This window comes from Electrophorus electricus, chromosome 24 (genome assembly GCF_041902795.1).
Source record: "Electrophorus electricus isolate QZ-2024a chromosome 24, ASM4190279v1, whole genome shotgun sequence".
Classification (NCBI taxonomy): Eukaryota; Metazoa; Chordata; class Actinopteri; order Gymnotiformes; family Gymnotidae; genus Electrophorus; species Electrophorus electricus.
Window position 1 is genome coordinate 4,130,279 of NC_137520.1, and position 11,932 is coordinate 4,142,210.

At 40.2% G+C, this 11,932-nt stretch overlaps 1 long non-coding RNA gene across 1 annotated transcript; it reads left to right on the forward strand.

The window, feature by feature from the left end:
* The first annotated feature begins 1,458 nt into the window (after positions 1-1,458).
* Positions 1,459-10,621, forward strand: LOC145653600 (uncharacterized). Its single transcript, XR_014119814.1, has 4 exons — positions 1,459-2,996; positions 3,362-4,083; positions 4,519-4,622; positions 4,841-10,621. It is a non-coding gene; the product is annotated as an uncharacterized LOC145653600 (long non-coding RNA).
* Positions 10,622-11,932: the final 1,311 nt, after the last annotated feature.

The window sequence follows — 11,932 nt, forward strand, 5'->3', positions numbered from 1 at the left end:
TAGCATTTGTTTGTTTTAAAATATTTGTCTAGATGGTTCAAGAATCATTTGCTTTAACTTTGCCTTGTGTTCATTTGGTATTTTGCTTATTGTTTCTCATGCATTTTTGTTTGGTAAAGGCTTATCGTTAGTCTCTGAATAAAAATATATATGCACCAAGAGCACAATTTAGGAATGAGAGAAGTATGCAGGATGTTCAGTTTCACATTGCTTTACATGCTTTTTCATAATCATGTGTAGCTTGACGACTCTGCGTTATTACAGAGGGGTGAGAATGAATGAGTAGCAGAAAAGACGTTAGCCTTCAGTATAGAGTTTTGCTCTTTTTCCATCCATATAGGTCATAGTTTTTGATCAAGTGGCAGTGGAGAGCCGAAGGGGCCCCAAATCTTTGGAAGGTTCCATTGAAAGAGCTTTTCTTTTACAAGCAGTCAACACATATTTTTACAAGGAAATAGAGGAATAATGTATGTTGTGATTTAATAACATATGTTGATTTTTTTTAACTCAGTACCAGCATGTGTTTGTGAGTGCACCACTCTTGAACTATTATTTTGGGCCAGTCTTGGCTTTGAACGTATTGTGGCAAGACCACAGAGTCTGATTTCTTGAAAAGTGAGTTTTGTGATGCATGAGATAAAATGCATGAGGTTTAACGTAAAAATATAATGACAAGACAATGTTTTTTTGTGTTTCTCAGTTGAAAATCATGATAATAGAATGTACCATCCTGAGAATGTCAAAGGCTTCTGGTACAGCTCATGACAAAAGTCTGAGCATCAGATAATACTCTCATGTGCCTTTTTCTTTCTCCCTCATTCTCTCTTCCTGTCTCTTAGTAACAATAAAGGCCCACTACACAATTCTGTACTGAGGTCCCCCGATGCTCTCATTATCCTTAGTTTCCTGTTTACTTCAGGTTCATTTCCTGTTCTGCCATGTGCAATATTACAGATTTGTTGGAGGCACAAGGTTCAGGATTCTGGGCTAGCCAGCACAACACAAACAGGATGCCATGAGTATTTCTCATTTCTGTGCTCAGGACTAAGAAGTTTTACAGAAATACAGATGTATCATTTTATTTTTGTTTGCTATTTGAAACTCAAATATTTCATCCTTAATATTATGTAGTAAATACACTTTTACCTTCTGTTATGTTAAAACTCAGAGAGAGAGAGAGAGAGAGAGAGAGAGAGAGGGAGAGGGAGAGAGAGACGTTTCCCCAAACACAAATGAAAATATAGCCACAAACAGCAATTCCAGGTCCGAGCACAGTCTCGCCAGTTTGACGTGAAGCAAGGTGGATGCAGAAACCACCTGCCATTAACAAATTATATTCTGACTCTGTGCACTATTTCATGAAGATGTGAAAGGTGAAAAAGGTGGCTGAGGTTAGGTGAAGATTAAACAAAGTGATTGATGGACTGGAAAAATCTATAGACATTTTTTGTTAAAACACTCTGTCTCTTTCCAACTGTCCCTTTGCAACCATGACAAGTCAAGGTGCTTACAATGCACAAACTGGCAAGTTGTGAAATGGTGGTGAATTTCTGATTATAGTTTTTGGTGATGGTATATAAACATAAGAACCGTACTGTGCTGCTGTAATAGCCGGGCATGGATTATTTGATAAGACTGCAAATACACTTGTGTAGCCCTGTGCGTTGTGTTTACTGTGATGTTCAATATATGATATTTCATTAAACTTCGTTCTGTTACACTGTATCATATATATTCATAGAAATCCGTCTTACTGGAGGGCTTATTGATGTTTTTGTGAACAAGTATCTGAAGACTCTTGTAGGTTGAGCCATGCCATTTAAATTTGTACTCCTTTTGTCAAAAAATATTTAATTTGTACATTATTCAGCTTATCATTTAACAATACTCTGAACAGTTAACAAGAGTGGCATAAATGTGACATAGCTATTCTACTGAGTGGTTTCCTTGCGTACAATCGGCTAGATGTTTGAATATCCACCAACCTGTCTATTTGCCACAAAACAGCTTTGTTGTCTCCAGTTACTGGTAAGATCAAAAATATGTGTCAGTTGATATGTGTCAAAATAACAGTTACAGGAATGCAATATCTTAACAGTAATTGTCAAACTGACATAACTTTTTATATCCTGTGTCAGTTTAGTGTGTGTGTGTGTGTGTGGAGTCTGGTTGTGTCCAGATCCAGTTGCACATTCCACTACTGCGTTTGTAGCCAATCATGAGACAAGACTCCACCCGCCCCAAGGAGGAATAAAAGAAAGAGGAAGTGCAGTGAGAAAGAAGCTAGAGAGAACTTTGTTAGAAAGTCCATGATAGTTGACCAGGTGTTGGCCTTTTGCTTCCAGTTGTGTCTTTGCTCTGGTCTTCGCCTTTATAGTTAGTTTGCAGTTGTATATTTGTGCATATTCCACTTTGTTCCTTTTGTTGTCTGTTCACTGGTAAGTAGGGATGGGTTTGATCTGTGTTTTCCTCTTAGGGAGTAAGTGTAGTTGTGTGTGTATTTTCTTTTGTCTGCGTAGGCTTAGTTAGTGTTGTCCCTAAATCCCCAGCCAGATAGTCTTAAAGTTAAACATTCAAATCTAAAATAAAGATGCAGACTTCAGAATTAGTACAAGAGAATAGCTGGCCCTGTCTTTTTATTGCAGGTTAACTTTAACAAGCATTATTGAAGCACCCTCTGGAGAATGTCTAACAATCATACAAAGAACCCACATTTTTATACATTTGTCAACATGATTATGTATTTAGCCCACCTTCTTTTACATATTAATGTTTGCATTTGCCACCATTACATCCAAACCATACATTAGTCAACATATGCAAACTGATCTTCAATACCCTCACCAGTTGGAACCCGTTACCATCACATTTCAAGAGAAGACTTCTCTTGACCTTATCCTGAAGAAGATTGTTTTTCTATATGATCCTAAGCCTGCTGGAGAGATAACATATCTTACACTGAGGTCTGCTGAAGTCTACCCAGGATCCTTTGCCATGTATGCAAATCATTCTGAAAACATCTCTACTCCCTTATGTTTTATGTTGTTAATATGTCTAATGGAATGCTAAGCCTCTTTTCCCTGTTTTTATTACCTTGTTAGTGTTTTTTGTTTCTAATGTGGATTTGTTTGTTATTTTGGCCTGGGTCACTCCAGACATTATAGTTCAGTTTTACACCGTCTTATGTACAATACACTAGATATCAATGAACAACTTTGGTCTGTTGTGGTCTGAAAAGCAGATCTTTTGTTGGCGACTGATTTATATAACTGTGGTTGTGCCTTGCTCTGCTAAGGCAGTTAGCTTTGGTGAAAATGTGGCAGTAATGAAACAGTGCTCTCCTCTCATTTGACCTTTCCAGCTCTGGCAGGAGACTTGTCACTTGAAGATGGACAGTGCTTAGATACAGGCAAGGTTTAAGCTGAGTGAATTGTAATTTCCAATAATTTTGACATTGATTCTAAAAAGCTGTCTACATTAATGAAAACAACAGCTTAGCATATTCAACACTCTATGATGTACACATGAGCATTTTTGAGCCATGTGACATTCTTGTGTGTGGTTTTGGGCAGTTATCTTTTAGTTAGTCTTTAGTAAGATGTGAGGCAAATCTCCAGAAATACTTTACATTTTAAGGCATTTAGCTGATGTTTTTATCTAAAGTGACTTACAATCACATCTTAGTACAGTTTGAGCAAATGGGGGTTAAGGGCCTTACTTACGGGCTCAACAATGGCAACTTGGCAGCAGTGGGACTTGAAGATCAGCATAAGCTTCTGTGGCAACAGCAGCAAGGGCAAGGACAGGAAGTTGCTGTACACAGGGGTAGGGCAGATAGGATGGGGTGTGGAGCTAGAGAACAGACAGGTGAATCACGCTGACAAACAGGGGGCGGGGCATGCCAGCCCAGTTGCAGGGAGCTCAGGCCTGGATAGGAAGGGTGAAGATTCTGAGGCTGATTAAGAGAACAAGGTTGAGTTTGCCATGCTGGACAAGCTGGAGGATTTCAGTGAGAACATTCTGGAAGCAGAAGATGGAGAGACGAGTGAGTTCACATCCAAGATGATTGTTCAATGGGAGCAGGTAAACAAGGAAAACCTCAGTTATTCATATGAGGTGTGTGAAATGTTTCTGTTATTAACTGCTGAGTGGTTAATTAGCACCAAATTGATTTTGTCAGCATTGCCCCATCCACCGCCATTTCTGTAATCTAAAACAGTGTTTCAGTTCCGTACTACACTGTGCTGTAATGTGCTGATACTCTGACTGTCTCTTTGATTGCTTGTCATTAACACATGAAAAGATCATCATTCAAAACCATTGCATGATAATCCAAGAGCCTTACACTCTCACACGTGTAGTATCAGTGTGGGGTCAGGGTGTCAATCAACAAACAATCAGACAAAAAAAAAATCATGTCATCCATGCCTGATTGGCTGGGGTGGGGCAACATTTACCTGCCCTCTGATTGGCTGGGTGGCTGGGGTGGGCTTGTCACTAACCTGCTCTCTTTTCCAGGATGACTTTGACGCAAGAAGATGCATCTGACCGAGGACAAGTATGCAGCAGACAGTGACCACCAGTCTAATGGCGAACTAGGGGTGCAGCCCAAGATGACCAAGGTTAAGACCCTGGCACACATTAGCCCTCTGTGTAATGTGTGATTTCAATGGGGGATTTATGCTACTGTAATTTAGACTTGAATCCATTTGCTGGTACATATCTATGATGATGGGTGGTGGTAGTGCATGTGGCATCACATGATCAGTAAATGGTCATGTATGGTTTAGGTTTTTTGTGTAGGTTGTGGATGTCCACCTACAAAGCTTCTTCCTGACAGGTGGATAATGACATTCCACAACTCTGGCATTCCAGTCTACCTCAACCGGGAGACGAGGATCAATACCTGGTCTAGACCTCACTTCCTTGGAACTGAAAGAATCAGGGTAAACTGTGTTTGGGTCATTCTCACAAAGACCTTCACTTCCTTTCCTTATTCAGTGGAGTTCAGTAGAATTTGTAGAAATGGCAGAGGTTGGAACTATTTGGTGTGACTGAAAGAATAAGGCTGACCATTGAAATGTATTCTTTACAGATTCAAATAACCTGTAATGAAACAGTTCTGATTGTACTTTTGGTGTGGCCTATGGGTTCAGCACCATACCTTTCAATTCTGGTTTGTTTCATAATTTAGATTATCTTCAGAGCTGGTTTACATCTGAATCTTCACCACTCAACAAAATAATTGTAATAGGTTTTTTTTAATATTGAATAAAAATACTTTTTCCCCCTTCAACAGGTAAGTGATGTGAATCTAATTTGTATTGAATGCTCGATATGACTTTGCAGCACTTCATCTCTCACCAGTGTTCGTGAGCTCCTGAGATTATCTGCAAACACTCAGAAATGAGTTCAACTTGGCACAAGCAATAGGGAAGCCCTCAGTGACTGTAGAAACCATCTTATTACTTACTACCTCACAAGTAGCTGTTTTTGCTCCTGATTGGGTGATGTTGCCTCACATCCATTAATGGAATCCATTGTCACTTGCCATCATTGTTGATACCGGTAAAGGCTTTGCAGAGCAAAAGAGTACACAGAGATGCTTATTTGTGCCATCTGCCTTGTTAAAAATGTTTGTGGCAGAACCTTTCTTTGCAAAGCCACTGTGGTTTTATAATGTAACAGCAGCTACGGTGTAGTATGTGCCTTGCCATTTTGAATCTTTTTAAAATGTATTTTATTATTATATAACTCTGCCAAACTGGACTCGTGAAAATTCAGCAAAATTCAATGAATGCAACCTCACAGCAAGCATGTGACATAGTGTGTGGATATTGACCCCCAACCCTCTTTTTTCTTTCTTTTCTGTTCTTTTGTTTTGTTTTAATTTCTCACCAATTGGAGCACACCAGTCTGAGGAAAACTGTAGAGGTTGACCAGTCAACACTGCAGATGCCTGTGGCCTGGTGGGTCATGGGGCAGTGGGAGTGAGAGGTGCTTTGTCATCCTGTCCTCCAGAAGGGGACCCAGTTGGCTGGCTTATCTGTGACATCAGTTACTTCTGTATGCCTCGCCATCACACATTCCTCTGGTTGGTGTAATTGGTGGCAAGGATAAGCTGCTGATCTAAAAGCATTACCCACTCATAAAAGCTTACAGGATAAAGACACCTGTGTCCTTTAGGTCTGAGACAGGTCCTTAGGTCTTTTGGGAGGAGCATTTGCAATTCGAGTCATTCCTGTTGACATACTGTACCTGTGTTCAGTCCTCTGCTACACCTTTCATTACTCTGCATCATTCTGTGCCCCCACCAGGCCTTCTTCAGAAACACTTTGGCAAATATTTTATCCTCAACAGGTAATGAAGAACCATTTGAGAAGTAATACAAGTTGATAATGTCACTCTGTTGTAAAGTCTCTATTTAGAGATTTTTTACTCCTAGCAATATTTAACAGATTGTTTTTAAATGAATCAATTGTTTAGTTTTTTAAGTTCATTTTTGATGGCTTGAGTGAAACCTTTCCTTTTTTCGATTTCTTTTAATTTTTTTTAATTTTTTTTTTGTTTGTTTGTTTTGTTTTTTTCCTTGCCAGTTTCTATGTTCAGAGACACACGTTATTATCACACTAAGTAAGTTGGATGACATTTTCTTTTATGTGTGAATTTTCACTCTTAATGGTTTTATTGTTTCTCTTCTGTGCTCCTTACAGGACATGAAAGTCAATTGGGCCTTGATGCCTAGCAGTCAGAAGAAAGACACAAGCAGTAAGTGCTAGCATGCATCTGTAAAGGGCTAAGTTATGTACAGTGTCCCAATAGGAACATTAACTAGACTGTCCCATTAGGAAGTTGCCTTGCTTGTAAAAGAACACTTCTGCAGGAACTTTAATGGCACTGTTTATGTATTTTGCTCTTGCTCCCATAACAGATCACTTCCATTTCTTTGTTGTGTTCTGAGCCCAGAATTCTCCACAGATGATGTCAAAGCAGCCTTTGCTCCTTTTGGGAAAATATCATGAGTGAGCTGTTCAGTATTTCAGAATCGCATGCAAGCGGTTCAGTTTCAGAACTGCATGCAAGCTGTTCAGTTTCAATAGTTTTTAGTCTTCTAAGTAATGCGGAGTATTAGTGTTTCATGGCTTTCCCCTTCCTTGCATCTGTTGCTCACTGTGTATGTTGTGATGTAGTGATGCTCACGTGGTGAAGGACATGGTCACTGGGAAGTTTAAAAGATACAGCTGCATCTCCTTCATCAACAAATGGTTGAGGAGATGTGTAGTGCAGAGACATGGACAGGTCTTGGAAGGGCTCAGCACAGCAGATGTTAACGTTTTCCTCATTTATCACTCACTGTGTGGAATGTGTGAGGGGGTGTTTGAACTCCAGTGCTGGTGCTGACTACCCTGCTCAGAATCAGGCTTTCTCTACTCCCAACTCTCCTGAGTCAGCGCATCAGCTCATTGGTTTGTGCGACTGTGCTGCAAATGGGGAAAATGTTTAATCTGCATAGCAGCAGGGCTTCTGGACTAGTGTAGACACCTGTCATTTCTGAGCTAAGATTTGAGTTAAGATTGAATTGGGTTAGTGCAAGGTAAACACTGCCATGCTGTGTCATCCTACAAGCTGAGTCTGACACTCCTGCTATAGTGTGGAACACAATTTTTTACAAATTTACAAATTCTTTTACAGAAAAATACAGTAGAAAATAAAAGAAAAAAAACAGACAACATGGAAAAGCAAAAATATGAATGTTATTTTACTTTTGTAATATGATATAATTTAATTGGCTTGAGAGTATTAGCTCCTCTTCCATCTCTGATAGGACTTAGACAATGCCATTCAGCAGATGAACGGCCAACGGCTAGGAGGCCAGAAGATCAGAACTAACTGGGCCACCAGGAAGCCTCCTGCCCCCAAGTCCAACTACAAGAATGAGCCCTTTTCAGAACTGTTCTTCTAAAGGCACAACCTCAGCAGGCCGTCCCCCACCAACACACACACACAAACAAACAAACAAAAATGCAAGCTACTTCAAATTTCTGAGCTAAATTCTCAGAAAGAAACATTAACTACATTTCCTTTCTTTCAGCTTGAACAGTAGTTGTTTTCAGTTCAGGTGTAGTTTTTCAGCATTCGACCTGGCAATTCTGACCACCTGCACTGTTCATGTGTTTCTTGCTCTAATAGGCTTGACCAAGGCCCTGGCAGTTATCTGATGAGTAAAGTTCAAAAGGTCTCAGCCCAGTGTTTCCCATTATGCTTTCTGGTGTGTAACCACTGAACCCTTCAGTGACCTGTGTGCTTGTCTCTCTGTGGCTTTGGGAGATGCTGTGCTAACCTGTGTTTATTATCTCAGACCCTGAACGCACTGTTTACTAAAACCTGTTCTCAGAGTCTTCCTTTGTCCTTTCTCCTCCTACAGCAGAGTAACCCAGGTTATGCTGCTCCTCTGTATGGCCAGTGGAGCCAGTCCTAAGGGAATGGGCAGCATATGGGCCAATACATGCCCAAAGCCTGGCAAATGCCCACTTATTGAGTGTATGGCCAGGCCTGGAACTAGCAGTGCTATAAGTAAGTACAGATATGGGTACCCCTTTGCCGCCTCCACAACGGAAACATTATACTTGCTAAGGCAAATATCCAGCGGGATGTACCATTATGTCAATGAGGAGGGAGTGCAAAAGGATTACATTTAACCTAGTGTACATTGATAATTTTTACTTTTTATTTTCTCCCATCCCTCCTTTCCTGTTCTCTGGACAGCTTTTTAAGGTCAAGTTGTCAGTCTTTTTAAAAGCAGATAGGAAAAAAAACCACACACTTTTTTGTTGTTTTTTGGCAATTAACTACATTTTGGAATTTGAGGTAATCTTGAGGACTGTTTTCTAGTATAATCCAATGCTTTCTTTTTGTTTGATTTACTCCCTTTCCCCCTCTAATATTATAAAACCATCACTGTACATCTGTATTTTTATTTTTTTTTGGGGGGGGGGGTTGTTCTTTGATGCTGTTTTCTTTGTTCCCATTTGTGGTTTTCAGGAAATTATTCCTTTCATATTCATTCCTTTGGTATTCACTCATTAGACCCTGTGATGCAGGTGAGAGGATGTGTATCATCAAACAGTTTGCTGTGTTTTGGAAGGTGTTTTTAGAATAGTGTAGCCATGCCAACAGGCTAAGCGTGATGTCACAGAAATATTCTAGAACATTCTAAAACTGGACAGTCTCAAAACCAGTGTGTTATTTCTGTTAAAAACATGGCGACAGCAAAGCTGTTGGGGGAAGTAGGTGGAAGCGCTAAGAGGGCTAACTCATGTTAAGGGAATGTGCAGCCAGCCCTGCTTACCCCCATCTGTCTGCCTATACCATGGTCAGCACCATTACTGCTTTGCCTGTTCTCTCAGTTTGATGCCTGAACTAGCACAGAAAACATTCAAATTCACTGAAAAGCTTTGGATTAGATTACTGCTATAGGAAGCTTGGTGGATGCAAGCAACAAGTGTTAGGCTGGGTGGTGTGAGTGAGGTATAATGGGTTGGGTGGGAAAGTTTCACCTAGGTGTGAACCTTTCAAATTCAAATATTCCAGACTGCATTATTACAGAACTACTGCATTATTATTACTGAACTACTGACTAAATACGAGGTGTATCTAAGTTTGATCATCATGTCACATCCATTTAGAAATAGAAACCTTCATAATGCCTGAATTAATGTTGATTATGATTATTTTCACTGATAATCCAGAACCAATAACTGTCCAAACATGTTAATGTGAAGAACAGTGAATGTAATTGAGTAACAATGTTTTCATAAAGTTTCATTTTTTGTTAGCAGCATTAGCATTTGTGGCTACACTTCTCCTTTATTATGTAAGACTCTAAAACCAGACCTTAATACAGCTATGAAAAAATCATGCAGAGCCCAGCCGTGTCTTCACTTCCTGTGTGTGATGAGATGAGCGAACATGCCTCCATCTTTTCTTAGCACCTCAGGACTACAATACAGTGTCCTGACCAGCTGTGTGATAGTCTGCTATGGTAACTGTCTCACAGTCTTGGACAAACAAGTTCATCTCTCCACCCACCATCAACACCTTCTACCACAAATGTTGCCGCTGCAAGGCCACCAGCACTGTAGATGATCCCTTCAACTCCTTTTACAGTCTCTTCATCTGCTGGAGTGTGAACTGGGGCTAACCGAGAAGCAACAGCAGCAGTGCACTGGTTGTCTGGAGAAGGACGAGGTGCAGCTTGACTCTACTGGAATGTTTCAGTGGTGTTCCCCTGTGTCACTTCAGGATGTTACCCTGGTGGGTGAGAGGAGTGTGTAGGGTATAGGGTTCAGTGTTGATTAGTATAGGTGATTTACATCGATGTGAGGGCATCGAGTTTAACTGGTAGCAAGAAGAATATGAAGTAATAGAAACAATATTGTGTATATGTATGTATGTATATTGTTTGCACATTTATAGTGTCATTCTATGAATAAATAAAAAAGCACTTTGTAAGTCGCTCTGGATAAGAGCATTTGCCAAATGCTATAAATGTAAAAGTAAATGTTAATGGAAATGTTCATCCATTTCTTCTGGAGCAGCCCTGTAATTTATCTGATTTTGAGTGAACCATTGCTGTTTGCTACATAATATCTTTATGTATATTTACATTTACATTTACAACATTTACCAAATGCTCTTATCCAGAGCGACTTACAAAAGTGCTGTCATTTACTCATAGACTATATCCTAGTAAGTAGGTTAGAATCAAACATACCAATGAACTAGAATACTGTAGAATACAGGGATGAATGCTGATACCAAGAAGTGCAAAATACATAAGGTCTATCTTAAACAATGATAAGTGCTATAAACAATAAGTGCTAGAATTTGTTAAGCAACATAAACAATACCCTACAATAAGTACTAAATTAGTCAGTTAATATGGGAGCAGTGTCAGTTGTCCTTTAAATATTCTGCAAATATATGGGTCTTCAGTCTGCATTTGAAGACTGCAAGGGACTGTGCTGTCCGGACAGCAAGTTGGAGTTCATTCCACCATCTTGGAGCCAGGACAGAAAATAGTCTCGCTGCTTGTTGTCCATGAGACCTGAAGCAAGATATTTCAAGCCGAGCCATACTTGAGGTTTGAAGTACTCGAGGTACGGATCGGGCTTTGACCATTGACCTCATGTATGAAGGGGCTGGTCCATTTTTGGCTTTGTAGGCAAGCATCAAGGTTTTAAATCTGATGCGTGCAGCTACAGGGAGCCAATGAAGGGAGCGCAGCAGTGGAGTAACATGTGAACTTCGGAACATTGAAGACCAGTAGTGCTGCTGCATTCTGGACAAGTTATAGAGGTTTGATGGCTCTTAAAGGAAAACCAGCAAGTAGCGAGTTGCAGTAGTCTATCTTTAAGATCACAAGAGACTGCACAAGCACCTGGGTAGCTTCCTGTGAAAGAAAGGGTCAAATCCTTCATATGTTACAAAGGAGGAATCTGCAAGACCAGGTTAGATTAAAAACATGAGTTGAGAATGACAACTGGTTGTCCAAAGTTATGCCTAGGCTATGGACAGCTTCGGATGATGATACCAAGGAGTTCTTAAAGGAAACATGAGGTCATGGTAAGGGTTGGGAGTACCTGGGATGAACAGAAGCTCAGTTTTACTGGGGTTGAGCTTCAAGTGGTGAAGCTCAAGTGCCTGTCATCCATGATGCGATGTCAGTCAAGCATGCAGAGATACATCTGGAGACCTGTGTGTCGGAGGGTGGAAAAGAAAGAAACAATTGAGTGTCATCGGCATAGCAGTGGTAGGAGAAATCATGAGAAGATATATCACCAAGAGAATGAGTATACAAAGAGAAGAGAAGGGAGCCTAATACTGAGCCTTGGTTTAGATGTGGATCCTCTCCATGTCACCTGATAGGACC